The sequence below is a fragment of the Nyctereutes procyonoides genome, unplaced genomic scaffold, assembly GCF_905146905.1.
Source record: "Nyctereutes procyonoides isolate TBG_1078 unplaced genomic scaffold, NYPRO_anot_genome, whole genome shotgun sequence".
NCBI classification, from domain to species: Eukaryota; Metazoa; Chordata; class Mammalia; order Carnivora; family Canidae; genus Nyctereutes; species Nyctereutes procyonoides.
In genome coordinates, this window is record NW_026575037.1 from 24,492,601 (window position 1) to 24,499,176 (window position 6,576).

Consider the following 6,576-nt stretch of genomic DNA (forward strand, 5'->3'; position numbering starts at 1 on the left):
TGTCTGCGGCCCTCTTTGAAAGCCTTCACAGAGGATGTGGCTTATGAACTAAATGTTGAAGGATAAAAAAGACTTCACTAAGCCAAGAGGAGAAGGGGGGTGGGGGGCTCCAGGGCCAGAGCAGCATGTGCAGAAGCGGCCTGGTCTAGCAGGGACTTGAGGCCCAGGCACAGTGGAGGGAGAGGCCACGGAAAGATCAAGAGGGGATTTTAGGTAGTGAGGGGTTTAGACTTTAACACATGCAAGAGGAACCACCAGTGGGTTTTTTTTTTTTCAAGATTTATTTATTTATTTGAGAGAGAGAGCCCGAGGGAGCTTGAGCAGGTGGCAGGGCAGAGGGGTGGCAGGGAGGGAGGGAGACCAGGAGACTCCCGGCTGAGCAAGGGAACCCCACAGGTGCCGGGCTCGATCCCGGGACCCTGAGAGGCTGGTGACCTGAGCCCAAACCGAGGGTGGGACGCCTAATGGCCGAGCCATCAAGCGCCGCACCCCTGGTGGCTTTAGTGCAGCCAAGTCCTACCAAATTTGTGTTTTAGATAACGCTTGCCACAGGGTGGAGAGGGAGCCGAAGATTGAGGCCCAGGTGGAAGGCTGGGGGACAAGCTGCGACAGGCCCAGGCCGCACTGGGGCCGAGGTCCCCTGTCACCGCGGAGCTCTCCCGGTTCGGGCTGCGAGCCGAGTGCAGGCCCCGGGCAGGTGGAGCGCAGGTGGAGCGCAGGTGGCGGGCGGCAGGTGGCGGGCGGCGGGGGCGGGGCAGCTCCAGGTCTCTAAGTGGGCGGGCGGACTCGCAGCCTCCCTGGCCGGGGACCCGGGACACGGGCTGTGCCCCCAAAAGAAAAGGCCGGGAGCCTGGTTCTGAGCACGTTGAGCTTGGGATGCACATAGGGTTTTCTTTTATTTGGGAGTTGGCTGGAGATAAATGGTCAGAACCAGAAGAACAGATTCAGGAGTCATTTGAGACGTTCCAAGCCCTGGAAAACGGAGTTTTGGGGAGCCCCCGCCTGTTGGGCAACTCAAGGGAACCCGGAGCAGCGGTTATTTTGTCCAAAAATGTTATAGCTGTAGTTGAGGTGCAACGGGAGGGCGAGGCCTTTCCCCGGCAGGAGGCCCAGCGCCCGGGAGGCCTCACCACCACCACCTCGGGCTCCTGCGAGGCTCTTCCCCCTTAATCCTTACACTAACCCAAGGAGGTGAGACGTTAAGGAGGACTATTATCCCTCCTTAAAAATAAGGAAAGCAAACCACAGAGATGCTGAGTAATTTGCCCACACGGCCAGTAAGCCGGCTGAGAAGCCCCTGACCCGGGCAATCTGGCTGCCGGGGCCCGTGCACCAGGCCTCTGGCTGCACCCACTGCCTCTCACTGTCTGATGAATGCTCGGGGGGAAAATGAGAGAGAAGGAAGGAGAGATGAGCAGCACATCACAGCAGTTAAGAGCACAGTGGTTAAGATTGTGCCTGGAAATAGCACGTGGTTGGTGTTTGCTATATTATTATTTAAAGCATGGCAGCTTCACAGAGAAGTGGTCAGAAGCCCCAAATTTAAATGTCTGCTCGCCATTTGCTAATTCTATAAAGTGGGGACCGAATATGACCTCTATGAACCCAGTTTTTTTTTTTCCAACTAGAAAATAACACACAGCTCAAAGATTATCCTGAAGATAAAGGGATATATATATAACCACCTGAAAAGACGTATCACGGTCTCTAGCACACAGTAGCAGCTGGTGATGCAGGAGAAAAGTCCCCCGTTGCAGGTAACGTACCGTCAGTTCTTCATACAAAGCTCAAGCTCAGAGTGAGCACAGCACCAAAAACAAGATATCTGGGGGTGGGTACTGGCTGGCTCGGCCAGCAGAGCGTGCAGCTCATAATCTCAGGGTCGTGCGTCTGAGCCCCATGTTAACACTTTTTTAAAAACTTAAAAAAATGGGGATCCCTGGGTGGCTCAGCGGTTAAACACCTGCCTTCGGCCCAGGGTGTGGTCCCAGGGTCCCGGGATCGAGTCCCACATCGGGCTCCCCCACAAGGAGCCTGCTTCTCCCTCTGCCTGTGTCTCTGCCTCTCTCTGTGTCTCTCAGGAATAGATAAATAAAATCTTTAAAAAAAATAAAAAGTAAAAAAAAAAAGTCAACATTGTTCAAGACTATTAATTGTTAATGGCAATTAATCACTAATTGTTATTCTGGAGAAAAAAACCTGGGTCGGGTAAAAAACAGTCACTTTGGGAATTACAACTGCTCTTATCAATTATTCAAGAAAATTAAATTACTTGCCTCTGAAAATTAGCTTGGATACATTAAAAGAAAGTGTGTTTCACCGAAACTCAGTTCATTCCAAAGTGACTCAATCAGAAGGGACAGGCTTGTGCATTGTACCTTTTCTCCTTCTCCTTTCCTCATTCTAGTATTGTTGGGTGCCTGGCCGTCTCGGTAGGTAAAGCCCGCAACTCTTGATCTTGGGGTTAAGTTTGAGCCCTGTTGTTGGGTGTAGCATTCTTAAACAAAACAAAAAAAAAAAAAACCTTAAAATTTAGAATATTGTCCCATATAGGGTAGAAACAAAAAAGAAAGCAAATTGGGAAGAACAGACACCGAGATCCCAAAGTGCAACACCACTGGGCCATGTGCCAGGTGGTCCAGAAAGATCGTTCTCAGCCGGCAGGCTCGGGGATGGTTAGAAAAAGGGGATTTGATCACGGCTTTAAAGGGCAAACTACAGGGGCACCTGGCTGGCTCAGTAGGCAGATCATGTGACTCTTGATCTCCAGGTCGTGAGTACTGGCCCCAGAGCCCCACGCTGGGGACAGAGTTTACTAAACAAAGAAACAAACTACAGTTGAGGGAGCACAGCCAGGCCCCGGCGGCCCAGCTCTCCTGCCTGCGTGTCCTGCGGTACTGAGCACCCTCCCAGGCCCGAGCACCCAGCCACGGAGCAGCTGTTTCTCAGGACACCCAGGCCATCCCTGCACGGAGGCAGCTACCTACGCTCCAGGCTCCAGCTTAGCAACACTTCCTGGGCTCTGACTGAGCTTCGCATTGCTGCTCTCAAGAGGAACATAACGTCCTCTGCAGAGCCTTCCCTGAGCACTTGCCCTTCTAAGGCTTCCACCTGGACATGCCCACTTTCCCCAGGGCCCCTTCCCCCACCCGACACACACGACGCCATAGCAAGTCAAATGAACTTGCTGCCTTTTTAGTACCTACAACTGTGAAAATTTAGCTTATTTGTATTTTTACTGGTGTCTTTCTGCCCCTCCCCATCCTCTGCTAAAAATGGTAAGTAAGCTCCATGCCTGCCTAGATATTGTCTTTCTTGTCCACTCTTAACATTCTCAGCATCTGGCAGGAGGTAAAGAACTTACTAAATATTTATTGGATCAATAAAGTAACACAGAAGAGCGTGATCAAGTTGCAGAGGCAGAAAAATAAAAGCTGAACGAGAGAAAGCGGAGAGTCGCTCATTTGGGGCAGCAGGACACCTGGAGACGAAGGGAGGCAGCCACAGGGTGGATTGAGCAGATTGACGTGGAGAGCGCTCGGGACAGAGGCGTCCTGAGGGAAGGACTGTGAATATGATGAACTGAAATGAAGCTAGAAAACCCAAGAGAAAAACCACTTGTTACCACTAAAATTAGCAAAAATTAAGAAGCCTGATAAAGGATGTAATGTACGGCATAACGACGATAGCTAACAATACCTTACTGCATCTTTGAAATTTGCTTAAGAGATCTTAAGAGTTCTTATCACAAGAAAAAAAATTGTTTTAAAAACATTAAAAAAATAAGTCTGGGGGTGCCTGGGTGGTTTAGTCGGTTGAGCATCTGACTCTTGATCTCAGTTCAGCTCAGGTCTTAATCCCAGGGTGTTGGGTTCAGGCCCCTCCTAGAAAAAAAAAAAGTCTGAAAAGTGTTAAGGGTATTTGGAGAACAGTTTTCAAACAGCTGAAAATCAATTTGGGGATCTCTCTTAAAAGTGAAATTGAGGGCAGCCCAGATGGCTCAGCGGTTTAGCGCCGCCTTCAGCCCAGGGCCTGATCCTGGGGTCCCAGGATCGAGTCCCATGTCGGGCTCCCTGCATGGAGCCTGCTTCTCCCTCTGCCTGTGTCTCTGCCTCTCTCTTTCTCTGTCTCTGTCTCTCTCTCTCTCTCTGTGTGTGTGTGTCTCTCATGAATAAATAAATAAAATCTTTAAAAAAAAGTGAAATTGGGCATATTTAAAATGTAGCAACTCTGTATCCTGGTTCCAGCCTAAGAAACTAATCGGTAAAAATAATGTAAGCATTGTTTATGTTAGCAAAAATCTTAAATCAACCCACATCCACTAATGGACTCATTAATAAAATATGGCATTATTTGTACCATGAAATACCAGAAAATTAAAAATAATGAGGATGTATGTATAATAGAGAATATATATATATATATAGAGAGAGAGAGAACAAAGAATGTCCTGTGAAAGTAAGCAAATCATAGAACAATAGGTATATATGAAACCATTTATATATATTTAAACTCATAAAACAATACTACATATAAATTATGAGTACATGTAAATATATATAAAATATTTTTAAGGACTCCCCAGGTAGCTCAGCGGTTGAGCATCTACCTTTGGCTCAGGTCATGATCCTGGGGTCCTGGGATCAACTCCCGCATCGGGCTCCCCACAGGGACCCTGCTTGTCCCTCTGCCTGTGTCTCTGCCTCTCTCTCTGTCTCTCTGTCTCTCATGAATAAATAACATCTTTTTAAAAATAAAATAAAATATTTTTAAAGCACTTATCAAACTGAACAGGGGCTCCGTGAGGTGAGATTAGAAGGATAAAATGGAACTGGAATTAGTATTCAAAGGAAACTTGATCTTCAGTGTTTTAGGTCATTAAAACAAATTGAAACAGGTCCAAAAAAATAATAACTGTTAATTTGGGATGATGGGAATATCATCCACTTTTTACTAGGAATCAGAAGAGGGATGCTGGACACAGAGGGAAAAACTAAAAGGATTTCAGGACTGGCAGATTGGTGCAGTCTAAAGAAGGCTGAAAAGACGAAGAGCTAAAAATCATACACTTTTTTTTTTTATGATGAGAGGTACCACGAAGAAAACTAACACTGAGGTCCATCTTTGAAAGGTTTGCTGTGTTAATGAGGCATCTAAGTGATGTCCAAAAAAAAGAATTCAAAACTCAAGCTGGTGCTCAACAGCTGTCCTGGGAAAGCGAGGAATAAAATGGGTGATCGATCAATTCCCTTCATAACCAAAGACTTTTTCAAGGTCTCTAGAGAATCCACTCTGTACGTCTGGTTTGTTTGCAGCATGTACAGAAACCCATACACAGTGCCCTGTACTTAAATATTAGTCTCCCTCTTTGAAAGTCAGGTGACTAAATTTAAATACACATTTCTAGAAAGCCTGGGGGTCTGAGCGCTGATAAGCAATCGAACCACTCCCGTAAGGCACCTTGTTAACAGTTCCCTCTCAATAAGCAAGAGAGACGAACGGTCATCCAGGACCCAATTTGCAATGTCTGGAATAAGAGACTTTACACCTAAAACTCTATTTGGAAATCAAACTCTCTACTCTTCTTCTTTTTTTTTTAAACTCTCTACTCTTACATGAAGATTATCAACTTCCAATTATCAAAAGAGTGCACTTACCGTCGTGGGGGCGCCCGGCTGACTCAGTGGAGCAAGCAGCTCTTGATCTCATGGCTTTGAGTTCAAGTCCCACGTTGGTGTAGAGATGACTTAAAAAGAAAATCTTTTTTAAAAGGGGTGGGGGGCAGCCCCGGTGGCCCAGCGGTTTAGTGCCGCCTCCGGCCCCAGGGTGTGATCCTGGAGACGGGGGATTGAGACCCACGTGGTGCTCCCTGCACAGAGCCTGCTTCCTCTCCCTGTATCTCTCTCTCTCTCTCTGTGTCTCTCATGAATAAATAAATAAAATCTTTAAAAAAAAAAAGTAAAAATAAATAAACATAAAAAGGGGTGGGGGCTGCACCTGGGTGACTCAGTTGGTTAAAGGTCTGTCTTCTGTTCAGCTCATGGTCCCGGGGTCCTGGGGTCCCGGGGTTCCTGCTCAGAGGGGAGCCTGCTTCTCCCTCCACCTCTGCACCCCCACCCCCAGCTCATCTGTGTGTGTGTTTGTGTGCTCTCTCTCAAATAAATAAAATCTTTTTTTTTAAAGAATGCACTTACCTTTATTAAAATGCACCCCTCTAATATTTCATAATCATGGGTTTGTTTAGTGCCGTTGTTATCCTTTTATAATGTGTTTTGCAACCTCTGAAAATGTCAATATAGTCTGGGGCGCCTGGCTGGCTTAGTCAGTGGAGCGTGTGACTCTTGATCTCAGGGTTATGAGTTCGAACCACGTAGGGTGTAGGGATTACTTAAAAAAAAAAAAAAGTCAAGAGTCTTAGCTCTTCTCTAAAGAGGGAAACACAGGACAGTGGATGACTGGTCAGGGTGACTCAGGGACAGAGTCAATATTGGAACTCAGAATCCGGGAGCCTGACATCCCTAGTTCCTAAAACCAGGAGGCTTCTGCTAACCCCAGCAGAATTTTACTTCTTCACCA

The 6,576-nt window shown here is 47.0% G+C and overlaps 1 long non-coding RNA gene across 2 annotated transcripts; it reads right to left on the bottom strand.

Moving 5' to 3' along the window:
* Nucleotides 1-3,100: 3,100 nt before the first annotated feature.
* On the bottom strand, nt 3,101-6,180 carry LOC129505954 (uncharacterized). 2 transcript variants are annotated; one of them, XR_008663638.1, is made up of 3 exons: nt 5,998-6,180; nt 5,658-5,746; nt 3,101-3,884 (listed from the first exon to the last, which is right to left on the bottom strand). It is a non-coding gene; the product is annotated as an uncharacterized LOC129505954 (long non-coding RNA). The 2 variants fall into 2 exon arrangements; XR_008663639.1 differs by lacking the exon at nt 5,998-6,180 and having other exon boundaries at nt 3,101-3,593; nt 3,700-3,884; nt 5,658-5,983.
* Nucleotides 6,181-6,576: the final 396 nt, after the last annotated feature.